General features: G+C 38.2%; 1 long non-coding RNA gene across 1 annotated transcript in view; it reads left to right on the forward strand.

Moving 5' to 3' along the window:
- LOC134729259 (uncharacterized) overlaps window positions 1-15,091 on the forward strand; it is a 318,822-nt gene that overhangs the window by 129,481 nt on the left and 174,250 nt on the right. The window lies entirely within an intron of this gene.

The raw sequence follows: 15,091 nt of genomic DNA on the forward strand, positions 1-15,091 counted from the left end.
GTAAATATATTATTCTCATCTAATTACACTTACTGTGAATTTTAGCTCCCGCTTATAGACAGGCCTTCTAGACATCTGAGCATCTAACTTGGGTTGATATCTGCTGTTTCCTCCCCAAAGATGAGGTTTTGCTTACAATATCCAGCCTTTAGATGATTGGATTTTGATTAATGAACTCCTTTTTAAGGACATATTTCCTCATTCATCTCTCCTATTGCCTCCTCTAGTTTCATATTTTCCAGGATGTTCTAAGATCAAAGGATAAGCTGACTGAGCATGATACATGTCTAGACAGTAATAAAATACAAGATCTACTGATTTCAGTTGCTATGCTTATAGGAGTTACAACCAGACTATAGATGAATGATTAACTACATCAACAGCACAAGAGAAAGCTCTACAGCAAACATGAGGAATTATTCAACTGTCAAGACCTGGTATTAAAGGGGGAAAAAGCCACTTTCAAATTATTCTTACTATAGGAATAAAGAGAAGGAAATAAAACTGAGAACAACAACAACAAAAAAGAATGAAAATGAGATTATTTTCTTCTTTTTCTGAAAACTGTTTTGTTGTTTTCGCCCTTTTAAAGAGCTCAAGCTAAAGGCTTCCTTACTAAGACCTTTGCCTGACATTGCCATTAAAGAAATGGATTATAACAGAGCAGAAAGCACCAGCCCCGGAGGTTCTGTGAAAATGCTGGTCATAGGGAATAGGAATTAGAAGGCAGAGGCTGTTCGTGCTGAATTTATCTTCTCCAGTGCAAAGGCTTTTTGCCACCTCTCCCCTCAAGCCCATGGGAGGAAGCAGTGAAATTCACTGACATAACTGGGCCAGTTGCTTTTTATTTCAAGTATGCTGTGAGGAATAGTTGAAAGCAATCATCTGTGCTCAGTAAGTGGCTGATAAAGCTCAATATCCTCAGCAATTACAGTCACTGTTCATTCAGGAAATCCTCCATACATCATTTGAAAGCAGGGCAAAATTGTAAATTATTATAATACTAACCCATGCAACGCTAGTAGAACATACTTTTATAGTGTTAGGAGCAAAGATTTAGACACTGAATGGAAATTCTAATCAGAGAAACCACAGGTCATTGCAGTTTCAAGGGGAACTGGGAAGGAGAACTGGTTGAGGAGGCACAGCCACCATGACCCTGAGTCATTCCCGAAGCAAGTTGGCACTCAGGAAAAGTCAGCCAAGAATGTGATCACAGGGGTCATGATGAGATTGACAAAAAGAACAAACCACCATGCATAACTACTGTCTTAGTCTGTTATCTGTTGCTATAAAGGAATACCTGAGGCTGGGTAATTTACAAAGAAAAGAGGTTTATTTGCCTTGCAGGTCTGCAGGCTGTACAAGAAGTATGGTTTCAGCATCTGCTCTGTGAGGGGCTCAGGAAGCTTCTGTTTTCCATTCGTGGTGGAATTCAAAGAGGAGCTGGTATATTATATGATGAGGGAGGAAGGCCAGGGAGGTGGTGCCAAGGCTGTTTGTTTATTTTTATTTTTATTTTTTGGGGATGGAGTCTTGCTCTGTCACCCAGGCTGGAGTACAGTGGCCCAATCTCGGCTCAATGCAAGCTCTGCCTCCCGGGTTCATGCCATTCTCCTGCCTCAGCCTTCCGAGTAGCTGGGACTACAGGTGCCCGCCACCATGCCAGGCTAATTTTTTGTATTTTTAGTACAGACAGGGTTTCACTGTGTTGGCCAGGATGGTCTCGATCTCCTGACCTCGTGATCCACCTGCCTCAGCCTCTCAAAGTGCTGGGATTACAGGCATGAGCCACCGCACCCCACCCAAGGCTGTTTTTAACTATCACTCTCTCGGGAATTAATAGAGGGAGAACTCATCCATTACCACAAGATCAGCACGAAACTGTTTGTGAGGAACCCACCCTCATGACCCAAACACCTCCCACCAGGCCGCACGCCTAACACTGGGGATCAAATTTCAATATGAAATATGAAGGGGACAAATATTCAAACTCTATCACCTACCTGAGGTTAAGACAGTAAAAAAGCATGGTTCTAAACGTGCCTATCAAGCACAGGACTGGAGTGGGAGGGAAGATTGCTAGTGATTGGCCTAAAAACAACTAAACTAACAAACATTAATGGATAAGTGCCTTCTAAGGAGTGACTGAATATGTGGGCATAAAGCACAGGAATGAAAGGCATTTTATTTCACATAGAGACACATGAAGCAGAGAATTTCGAGCTGGGTAGTATCTAGTTAAACTCCCAACTTTCAAGCTAAATGACTGACAATCAGACCTGAGTTTTCATTTTCGCTCTGCCACCAGAGATACTACCACCAACAACAGATGGCAGAGCTGAAATGAAAACAGGTCTGCTTGTTATTCAGTAAGTATTTACACATTCAGTTTTATGGCTACCAGGCTTGATTTATATATCAGCATTTAGTAGGTTCTTCATCCACTTTATTTCTAGGGCTTCTGATCAGTTAGCTGGCATCAACAATTCTTACATGTCAAATCATTATAAACACCGTTTTGTCCCTGGTATATCCATCTTATCTTTGGATAAGCTCTGTTTCTTGTTCTCTGCTATTCAGAGAGCAATCTCACTAGCAAAATTACTCTTAGCTTAGCTGTCACCATCACACCTGGCCTGCAGAGAACAGGCATCCCAGAAATGCTTGTGTTCCTTTACTAATATGTTTCCCAATTCATTGATGAAGGGAGTGTACTCTGGGCCCTCTAGGAATTGTATGTGTGTATGTAAGCAGGGGTGAATTGGCATAATATATCTACTCCTACATTCCTCTCTCCCTAAACCTTTAGATTTCCTCCTCTATCTATATTATGCCAGGAATGATCTGGCATCTCAACCCCATTAAATTTAACCCACTGATAAGTCAAAGTTTTATTCAACCAACTAATCGATCTGCCACAAACAGCTCCATCTGCCAAAACGTTAAATCCAGAAACTCTGATAAGTGGTCTGATAAGTCAAACAAATTTGACCAGTAAATATTCTGTCCTTCTGTTTCTAATTGCCCCTGGGATTCATTTCCATCCATATATCCTGGGCTTATACCAATATTAATAAAATAATATAAATTAATAAAAGTTTGCAATTCTCTTGCTATATAATCTATTTTTCCCAGATAAGTATTTGAACTTCCTCTGCTGAAGCTTCTGAAATTTAATCCCAAATATGGTTCCAAAATGGGGTGGACATGTGTGTCTTAAGAAGATTAAGCATCCACCTGCAAGATGATGGCCCAAAAGAGGTTATTACAGTGTCTTCAAATAAGGGGAAGCTGGTGTTTGGAAGACTTACCAGTTCAGCCTGCTCCACTGGCAAAGGAAGCCCAAGGGTTGGTTTTGTATTCTCAGCTTTTACTCAGTCTACCCAAACATCACCTTCTCAAATCTCAGGGTTGAAGATCATTGTGAGGATCAAATAAGAGTATTTTTTATGTATGTATGTATCTTTCCTATCAGACTAACCTTTTTAAGTGCAGAGATTATGTATAATTCAATTATGAATCACTCCCTGGCAGATAGAAAGCACTAAATAATTGTTAATTGAATAATGAGATCAAAGAGGTCTATTTCACTTCTAAGTACTTTGGCAAATATCCACTGCTTATTATTCTGGAAATGTCTTCTTTTATATGGTCTGCTGTAGCTCTCACTAATCTCTGGTTTTCTCAGTCTCTCTTGCACAGGCAATGATCCGTGGTGGGGTGGTGAAGGGACATTTATAGTCTACTATAAGACTGAAAGAGCTAACTCTCAGAATAAATTCAGTTCAGGGAGAAAGGGTGTCCCCAACTGGGAAGACATTATTGACTAGTATTTTCTATTTTAGAGTGTTAGAGCACCCTGCTGACTTCAGCTTTGCTCTTTGGCACTGCTGTGATGTTTGTGCCTCAATGCACTAGGTCCATGACAGCTACAATGGATGGTGGCTGCATTTGAATTCCTTATGGAGCTCAAGGGCCTTTTTCATAATCCCTTTAGGCATCTCCATTAACAGTCCATATTGCATACTGTGGGAAGTTAATTTGGATGAGAATCTCTGTGCCCTCTGTAAAGTGTCTGGGAGGAAAACTTGGGGGCCTCTTGTCCTTGGTGGCGTGGTGGTATCTCACTGACAGGGAGTACTGCAGTCTGTCAAATGGAGAAGAGTTTTAGCCAATGAAGTCTGAGACTGTGTAAAGGAAGGAAATATTTTCTAAAGAACCGAGGCACGTCTTGCTAGGAAATCACTCAGGACAAATGTGAGGGATGAGAAAAGGGAGAGTGAATGCCGAACCCAGACACCATTCCCAACCTCATTTTCCTTGCTTATCTGCTAATATGAAATTGGGGACAAAAATGGGACACTTTTAGGGTCTGATGTGTCCCCAAAAATTCATGTGTTGGGAACTTAATCTTCAATGCAAAATTGTTGAGAGATGGACTCTAATGAGAAATATTTAAGTCATGACCTCATGAATGAATTAACTCCCTTATAAAAGGGCTTGACAAGGGAGTTCATTCATGTTTGTCCTTCTGCCTTCTGCCATGTGAGGGATAGTGTTCCTCTCCTCTGGAGGATGTAGCTTTCAAAGTGGCATCTTGGAAACAGAGACTGCAACCCCATCAGACAACGGAACCTGCTAATGCCTTGGTCTTTGACTTCCTACCTTCCAGAACTGTGAGAAAATAAATTTCTCTTTTTTATATTAGGTTTGTGCAAAAGTAATCACAGTTTTTGCCATTAAAAGTTTTTTTTTTTTTTTGCCATTACTTTTAATGGCAAAAACTGCAATCATTTTTGTACCAACCTAAAAAAATACCTAATCTTGGAGAGTCTGTTATAGTAGCACAAACAGACTAAGATATTCACCTTTCACACCTCCATTGCAGTAGGAAGTGGTCTCGAGATGATTTTCTGGTCAAACAGATCTTAGTAGATGTCTTATGGAAGTTTCTAGAAAATATTTACTTTCTTCCTGAGCAACATGAGGGAGCTCTGATTTTCGACGCCCCTGCCAGCCTTCTTCACCAACCCCCTTCTCCATTTCCTGCCTTCAAATTCTGCCATGATGATTGGAGCAGCAGCCACCACTGTCAGATCATGAGGTAACAAGTGTAAGGAATAAAGGAAATACCAAATGATAGAATAGGAGGATGCGAATAATCTATTATTAACTTTGGGAACAATAGCTCAATTTTAGTAATTATATATCTCTGCCTATATGGTGTTTTTATTTCTTTCTAACAAAAAAGAAAGTAAATATTATGTGCTATATGCTCTATTTGCAAGATTTTCATGAAACATTCAACTTCCTTGGACCTCAGTCTCCCAAATTATAAAATGAAAATAATGCCTTCTGCACAACTATAAATCAAGTAGGATACACAAGTAAAATGGCTAGCTGAATGTAAATTAGCCTCACAGAAAATTAAATGTATTCTGTGTGAATATAGCAATTTTGGAACACAAGCTTTCTTTATTAATGAGAGAGTGACATTCACATTTAGAAAGCAGGGACTCAGGAGACACTAATTATTATACCCATTCTTTCCACAGACTCACTTTGTAACCTTTAGCAAATCATTTAACCTCTCTGACCTCTGATTTATCACCCGTAAAATTTGAGACAGTAATGATTTTCCTTCCTGCATAATGGGGTTGTTCTGAAGATTAAAGATGGTGAAATATTTGAAAACTTTTCAAAAATATATTGAGGTATGTAAATGTATATTATAAATACATATTTCATTAGAGACATTTAGACATGAGACTGGAATGTTCTCACTTATGTCTGATGTGGAGTTCAAATACTGAACCATTAATTAATAGTTACTTGTCCCTGTGGAAGAACTCTTGTTTATTAGGGATTTATATTTATTTCTGTATTTTAAAATATCTATTCCCAGGCAAAAAGTGGTATTTTAAATTTTAGAATATTCTTTCAGTTTATTTTTATAATTTATTATATGTATTATTCATACAATAATTAATCTATTTATTATTTTGTAATTACTTTCCAGTGATAGAGTAGCATAGGCAGGCCTTAGGAAAATTTGAGAGAATGTATGAAGATAGAAAACTAGGAAGATACTTAACAAATAAAACATAGGAGCAATTTGATAAAATAAACTTATTTGTCCTGAAAAAAGTCCTACACACATTATATTTTAATAACTGTATTAACAAACTGCCTTAAGTGTTATTTTATGAGGAAAAGTCATCTCTTTTTCTGAGGCTAGAACAAGAGCACACACATACATATACACACAATAGAATACAGAGATAGTCAGATGTAGGATAGAATCTACCTACCTATCTGTATCTTATAATAGATATAAACTAGAATACATGAACATACATGTATATGAATTCTAAATTTTATAAGTAAGGTTATGCTACTGAAGATTGAGGAGGTGTTATGAAGTATATTAGATGATTTGATTTCCAAATATATTTGTTTAGACTTGAGGTGACTTTCTTAAGTTTGTTTGACTGTTCTGTGGAATGCTATAGCATGTACACTATTTTCACAAAGTTAGTTTACATTCTAGACTATCTTATATCCATATTTGAGGAGGCTTGCAACCTTTCACAATAATTAATGTTATTTGCAGTGGTTTTCACTGTGGGCTGACAATGTTCCATGAGAGAACTGAAACTTGAAACCCCCCCACCCCTCTCTCTTCCTCTCTCATTTTCCCTCAAGCACTGTCCTTTCCAGATCCAGACGTCTTTCCAGATGTAGCTGCCCTTTCTTCTCACAGAGCTGACAGCCCTTGCTCTGCCCATAAATGTTATTTTTAAACCTTCTCTTGCGCACTGTTACAAGTTTTGATAAGGTCTTGACCACTAGGACAATTACTGGATGCTGCTGCCTGTCTACATTCTTATCAGACTATTTCTAGTGAAGTTTCTACTTTTCTTATTACCTTCCTCTCTGCCTTACACTCAGGGAGCTTTATCATTGTTAAGAGCAAAAAGTTGTACTAGATTGAAAAATACCTGTCCTCTCCAAAATCTAATCAAATTTAATCCTTAGAATGTGATTATTACCATTGTTATAAGAACTGCCAGAAAATGACTAAAAATTATAAATTAGAATTCAGACGTTCCACTGGATACCATTTAGCTCATAGTCCTCGACCGTTGCCTTCCTATTCCAAAACAACAACAACAACAACAACAAAATAACCCTTAGACATCCATCTGACTCCTTTCTCATGTGATCTGGGTCATCAGATCAAGACCCTATCGTTCACAATTCTGAAACTGTCTGGTCAGTTTTGATGACTACACTAAGCTGCCTGGCTTTTCATTCCAGTTTGATTCCAGCCCCCAAATAGACCAATTCTGAGCTTAAACACGGCTGGAGTTAGCAGCCATCAAGCATTCTTTAAACTCACACAGAAAAACATTGTCTGTCCTTAGTCTGTCACCTTCAAATCTTCCCCCAAAGTAGATGTATGAGGTCGAGTAGTATTCAAATTGCACAAAACAATTTGTTGCCGTCTTAATCCCTACCTTATTTAAACTGGGAAATGTTGCTTTGAAACCCCATTCTTGTACATTTTCTAACTTCTCTTAACTTTATTATACCCACCCACTTCAGTCACAAGATCTCTTACCTGAAAGTGGGCAGGAAAATGTGATGAGCTAGGAGGAGGATTACAGATTAAATACTCATGTGAACTTTTAGTTTAGCATATTTCAAAGTCTGTTATTCTCACTGCTGGTGTGGGGGATTATCCTGAACAGCTTCTATAAATGCTACAGGGAATTACGCATGTACGGTCCATCAGTGTTAACGGGTGAATAAACCTTACAGTTTGTTAAGTAATGTAACATCTATTAGGGAAGGATGAATTGGTTAATGTATGTATTAGGCTCTGAATTTACCTGAGTCAAACCCCTTAATGGGCTACTTATTTTACGCTTTGTGCAAATGAATAATTCAGTCTCAGTGTATGCACCCTCGAGCAAGCAAATTACTTATTAGTGGTATTTGGGAATTGACGTAAAATATTCTGTTCAACCTCAAAAGTGTCTCTGTTGTCATCTTCAAAACAATTCCAAATAGGACTGATAAAATTCTCTTTATTAATAGAACTGAACAATATAAAACTGGAAAAAAAGCCAAATTTAGATGTGCAGTATTAATTTTACAACTGAAAGCAGTTTGTGTAAGCAGCAACAATGAGCCACACATTAGTGATTATTGCTGCTAATTTTGTGGTTTATGGGGCTTAGTTTTAATTTTTATATGCTATCCAATGAAGTACATTAGACATTCATACAAGTTACTTTGCATGATACTTATTACAAGGTAGACATAATTTCCTTGGGAATAAACTACTTGATTCCAAAAAGAAAATTATGACCAAGATTTTTAAACTCTAAGACAAAAATCTTTTTTCATTTCTTCTTCAGTGGCAACAGGAGAGATAAGTTTCCATCATGCATATGCAACTTAATTTCTCACCTCAGTGCTGTTGTGTACGTGGAACTTATTTTACTATGCCTGTTTGGGAACATTGGCTATCTTTCCACATTCAGTTGTAAAAGAATGTAACATGATTGAGACTACTTTCCTTTGAGGAAATTAGTTTTTTGACTAAAATCTACTGCTAGCATTTTAAACACAAGCTCTCTTAAGAGCTTTGGATATTAACAGCTAAGTTTAAAACCAGTTCATCATAAAAGGGAACTGCCCCAGAGTTGATGTAATTCTCTCTGAGAGTGGAAGAATATCTTAAACAGACATGCAGAAAACAACTGTCATGGAATGAGATCTCTTTCTTTTCCCTTCTCCTCCTAAAACTCACTGAGAAACAATGAAGAAATCAAGAAATTGAAACAAAGACCCCATATTCTATGAATCCTAGAGATACCTGCAACCCCAATTCATGTATGTTACAGATACACATAGTATGTGAAGAGAGAAAGTTGATGATGATGAAACAGTAAATGACTTAGTGAGATGTTAGGAAGATGAAACCTAAATGACTATACAGGGTGATACTGGTGGACTGCAAGTCTGTTTAACCTGCAGAATCCTGAGAAGGCTCAGGAATTAGAGTTGCCACACACCATAAAATGCAGGGAGGCAGGTAGGGGCTGAAAACGAGGAGTTGGTTTAGATGTTGGTCTAAGTACTTTGTCTCCTGGGAGCCCACCCTCACTGCATTTAGGGGATCTCTTCTGTCATCTCCCCAGCAAATATTCTTTTGAATTACAGAAGTTCTAGAAAGAAAATAGGAGAAATGAAAAATTTTTAACACATTATACAAGCAAAATTTTTGAGACTGAAGGACGTTTATTTCTGATAGAAGGGGCTTTCCAAATGCTAGTAAAATAAATTTTAAAGGATACATAGCAATATTTATAATCACAAAATTTCAAAATATGTGAAAATAATCAATGGCCATTAAAAAACAATAACAGTAAAAGCAAACACACAAGCAAAAAAAAAAAAAAAAAAAGGATTTAAGTAAAATAAAAATACTATAGGCCAAGTTAAAGGTAAAGACAAACTGGAAAATACTATTTGCAGTTACCATCACAAAGAACTTACATTCTTAATAAGTGAAGAACTCTTAGAAATACAAAAGCAGAAGCCCACATCTAATAAACCAAAGTGTCTCAGCAGTTAGGTTACAGAAGAGGAAATATAAATAGTACTTAAAATATGAAAAAAGTTTTAGCCTCATTCATGAGATGCAAATTAAGATTTAAATTATATGTATATATGTTTGTGTATATATATATATACATATGTAAGATTTATGACATCTACATATATAATTATATATATGTATAGAAAGATTGGCAAAAATATAAAACATTGATAACTCAATTTGGCAAAGTCATTGGGAAACAGATCCTTATATAAATTTGATTAGCATATAATTATAATCGGCACAACCATAATATATGGACTATTGTATCAAAGTTAGATTTAAAAATACACTGTAACCTATTACTTATTGATTCAATGGCAATGTATGTTTCAGATATACTTGCATACTGGTACAAGATTTGAAACCACAAAAAAATGACAAGGGAAATACACATATAAACAATGACAAAGTTAATATATTTAGTGGAATGATATGTAGCTATAAAAATATGTACTGATATGCAAGATCTTCAAGATAGATTATTAAGTTAAAAATCAAAGAGGTAAGTACCATGTGGAATGTCCTCTTTTTTGTATTAAAAAAGTGGAGAAAAGACATAATTTTACTTGTATTTGCATGAAGAAACTCTAGAAAAATACCAAAAAAGGTATTAAAATTGGCTGTCTTTCTAGGTGATGAATAAGTGAAAGGTGATTTTCACTTATTGTTTTATAATTGTATTTGCACTCTTTGGCTATTTAAATTATGTACAGGTAGTTTTGGGATATAATATAACAAATTTTAAAATTTACTGCTCTTCTTATTTTCTCAAAGTTTAGCTCTTTCCTAGTCTTGTAAGTCTGACCTTTTGGCATCTCTTTGAATGTGTTGATAGGAATATAAACTTTATTTTGAGGAAGAGAAAGGGATTGGTTCTGGGGGAGCAGATGACATGGCATGGCAGATGTTGGCTGGCATTTCCCTTAGTTGGAGTTGAGTTGGATGGAGATGGCTTTGGAGTGATGCAACACCAATTTTTCATAAAGCAAATAGCTCGAACTTCCACTGTAGATTTTAAGCAGCTTTTCTATTAAGATTATGCCCTCCTCAGCTTGAGAATAACTGAGTCATAGGCAAAAAACAAAAGAATCCTGTTCATGCTCAACTTTAGGAGACTCTGAACCCAAGCATTGCAAATGGGGCATCTTCATTTCAAGACTTGTGCCGCGTGTTCACTCCAGCTTGGACACCATGATTACTCTAACAGATTGGTCACAAACTGATGGCTTTGAGATCATGAAGATTTAACACACTTGTGGTATACAATGGTGCTTTGAGAGTAGGCACCGTCTACAGTGGGGATAGCAGGGCTTCCTAAGAGGAGATCCTCCTCATGGTGGAGCCAGAGTGTAGAGAGAGGGACACAGGAGATGCTGCATGTGACCAGGACAGGCTGCTTTGAAAACACATGTAACAACACAGGATTAAGAAGGAGGTGGATTTCAGGGAGTGGGTTAACTTGCATAAGCATAAATGGGCGGGAGAAAAAAAACTGCTGGAAATTAATGTAATCCTCCTCATGTGTCATTTGTATGCTTAGTGATGTTTGGAGAGGGGTGTATAAGGTTGGAAAATGTGGAAACATAAATAACCAGTGCTAGGAAACTGGCTAAATAAGCTATCAAATCGTGTTTGCAGGGAATCCTTTATTATGTAGAATAATCTTAACATATTCCTGTGTCATGTATGGCTCCCTAGTTGTAACAACAACAAAAGAATAGAATATTCTGATAAAACTTAAGCAGAAATAAATTTATTGGTGAAATATAGAGCAGCTTATGTAATTTAAGGAAAACTTCAGGGACAGCAGGAACAGAACCACTGAAGAGGTCTCAAGAGGAGGAGGCAATGGACGTCTGAAGTCTGGCACTGTCAGAATGAATCACTTCCAACCAATTTGCATCCTTATTCATTCCAGGAAGAAGGCTTTTTTTGCTTAAATTGCATCCTAAGAAAACTCTCAGCTAGAGTAGGGCAAGAATCTCTAAAGCTGCACACAAAAGGAAGGGTAGACCCCCAAAGGAAAATTGGGGTAGTGTGTGTGCGTGTGTATGTGACAGAGAGAGAGATATATAGAGACAGAGAGAGAGAGACAGAGAGGGGACGGGGAGGGGGGTGTGGAGAGAGAGACTACCTTTCTAGCTGTGTGACCTTGAGCAATGACCTTGAGTCACTGTTCTCCAGAGGAACAGAGCCAATAGGATGTCTGTGTATATATATAGAAAGATTTATTTTAGGAACTTGGCTCATACAATTATGGAGGCTGCCAAGTCCACAATTTGCAGGGTGGACCAGTAGGCTGGAGACACAGGTAGGAGCCAATGATGCAGTTCGAGTCTGAAAGCAATGTGCTGGCAGAATTCTTTCCTCCTCCAGGGATTTTTTTTTTTTCAAGCCTCAACTGATTGGATGAGGCCCACTCATATTATGGAGCACAATTTGCTTTACTTAAATTTCGCCCATTTAAATGTTAACCTCATCTAAAAGCACACTCAGAGAAATAAAGTTTGACCTCATATCTGGGAACCTTAGCCCAGCCAAGCTGATCCACAGAATTAACCATTGCAGGTAAATGACTTAACTCCTATGTCTCCCTTCTTGTACCTGTAAATGGTGATTATCATAGCACCTATCTCACAGAGCTGTTGAAATTATTAGACACAGAGCAGTCAGAACAGTGACTTGTCCATGGAAATAGCAATACATGTTTTCTGCTTTCTATTGGTTTTCTGTAATGAAGATCTAATCCTTTTATAATCAGAAAGTAAATGTTGTTGGTGTCCAGATTGGACCTTTCTGCATGGCCATGGTTACTGAAGTTCTGGTGGCCAAACTAGTTTGCAGTGATTTGAGCCTTCTTATCCCTAGCAAACCTAAGGGAAACTTGGGAACAAGCAACACAACATCACAAAGATGTCCATGTCGTGGAGCGCCACGTGAATTATGAAAATCTTCTCTCCTTCTGCAATATTTTATCATCCTCCCCTGCTTTGCTCCGTACAGTCATGAGAGGATACCACCTCCTTGACAATGGCAGGGGGAGGATAAGGAGAGGTGTGAGAGGTTGTCATCACTGCAAACTTTGTTCCTAATTCAAATAATTTTGTATTTGTGAGAATCTTCATCTTTTTCATGAGCTGGTGGCATTTTTGAATCACAGCATTTGCCCAAGACCACTGATCCAGGTACTCATTGCATAAAGGGGTTTGTCCCTGTAGCCAATCTTAATAGAATGAACAAAATCTACAGTTACATAAATCTTATATCAAGTAGGGAAATATAAAGTAAAAGGTTAGGTTGTTCTTGAGTGGCTTTGCTTAGTCAGTAAGAACAAGCAGACTTGTCATGTTACTACTCAAATACTGAGAGACAAGGGGAAAAATTAGTCAACAGAGCAGTTCCCATCTCAGGCCCTAGCTGTGTAACCAGTGACACACCAGAATTGATCTTGCAGTTCTGACCAGTTATTTATCCTCTCCAAAAGCTTCCCAAAGTCTGTTTTTAGAATGAGGTCCCTGAGTTTAGGCCTTTCCACTGGTTCCCCCTTCTTTACCTCCCTTCCTTTTCTCCAGTCCCTTCAGTCAGGCACTCACAGCCCCAGACTATGTAAATTGCTCTTCCCAAGGTCAGAAATAGCACCCAACTTTTCAGCAGCATTTTATGTGATTACCACTGCCTCCTATATGGAGTACTCCTTTCCATTCCTGCCCCTACACTCTCCTTGTTTGTTTTCCTTGTGTTCTTACCGGCTCTTTCTCAGCCACATTTTCTAACTCTTCTTGATTTACTAGGCCATGGTGGGAAAGCCCTGATTCTATTCATACTCTTCTTCTCTTTTCCCTGCATGCTATTAGCACGAATGTGTAAATTGCTAATTGAAAGACAAGAAAGTTCTGAAGTTGACAATCTCATCTGGTCTCATGGCTTAAATATAAACCCTACATCACTGACTCTCAATTTTTTTTTCTCCAATTCTTCCCCTTCTTTCTCGAGCTTAGGCATATATGGGTAAGTACCCACGGACATCCCCACTGGATGGCCTAACACAATTGGCACATCTAAACCGGTCCCAGACCAAGCACCACAGTTTCTCACCTACACCACTGCAATAGCTCTGCACGGACCTCCTGTTTTTCTTTTGTTCTCCTGATTACACTGTCCACATTACAGTCCAAATGATCTGCTAGGGCATAAATCTCTCTGCTTCCTCATTTCCATGCCATTCTATTGCAATTAATACAGATTCCAAACTCCTTTTCATGATCTCGGTGGCCTGGTCCAGATTTCCTTTCTAACTCCATCTCCATCTACCTTCCCTTACCACACTCCAGCTACACTGATCTTTTGATCCACAGATGCACCAACCTCATTCTTTCTCTTTCTTTTCCAAGGCTCTCCGTCTTTGAACTTATTCTTTCCTTTAGAAAACTTTTTCATCTGACAGTTGCTTGCCTGTCAGACATGCTATCCCAGGACGATCTATCAAAGCATACAGGTAGACCTTTGTGACACTATTCTTCAAAACATTCACCACTGCTAGAAGTAAGTTATATAGCGTATTTAGCATTTATAGGCTTATTAGGAATAATAAGCCCCTTTCTCCACCAATTAAATCCAAGCTCTACTAGAGTTACCATTACAAAGGACCACAAACTGGGTGGCTTAAAACAACAGAAATTTATTCTTTCATAGTTCTGGAGGCTTGAAGTCAGAAATCCGGGTGTCAGCAAACCATGCTCCCTCAGAAGGCTCCAAGGAAGAATGCTTTCTTGCCTCTTTCTAGCATCTGGGGATCCTTGGCACCCCGTGGCTTGCAGCTTCACCACCCCAGTCTCTGCTTCTGTCTTCCCACGGCCTTCCCTGTCTGTTGGTCTCCAAATCTCTTGCTCCTTATAGTAACATCAGTCATTGGATTTGGGACTCACCCCAACCCAACATGACTTCACCTTAACTTCATCAAGGGTTTAGGAATTGAACATATCTCTTGGAGGCACATAATTCAACCCAGGCACTGCTGTATACTATGTCAGGTGCCTAGAACATAACAGTTACTCAATAAGTATTACTATCTGCCTGAAACACTCTCTCCCTCTTTCTCTGTCCACTGCAAGTATGCGACTATGCAGTTGTACAGTGTGAGGAAATTCGAGAATATTAACCATTTTCTCATTTGCCCCAAGAATACTCTCTGATGGCACTTGAGGCTACAGCGTTTACCCCAAGACAACTTTGCCAGAAATATCTCACTTTTATTATCATTTTCGCATTGCTCTAGTATATCAACGTTGTAAACAAAAGACATCATTCTATTTATACGATTCTGTTTTTAGTAGTGGTATTTCCACTTACAAAATATAGTAATTCTCAATTGCTGAAAATGTCGTATTCTAGAAAACACCATTCCTACGCATG

The sequence above is a fragment of the Pan paniscus genome, chromosome 17 (genome assembly GCF_029289425.2).
Source record: "Pan paniscus chromosome 17, NHGRI_mPanPan1-v2.0_pri, whole genome shotgun sequence".
NCBI lineage: Eukaryota > Metazoa > Chordata > Mammalia > Primates > Hominidae > Pan > Pan paniscus.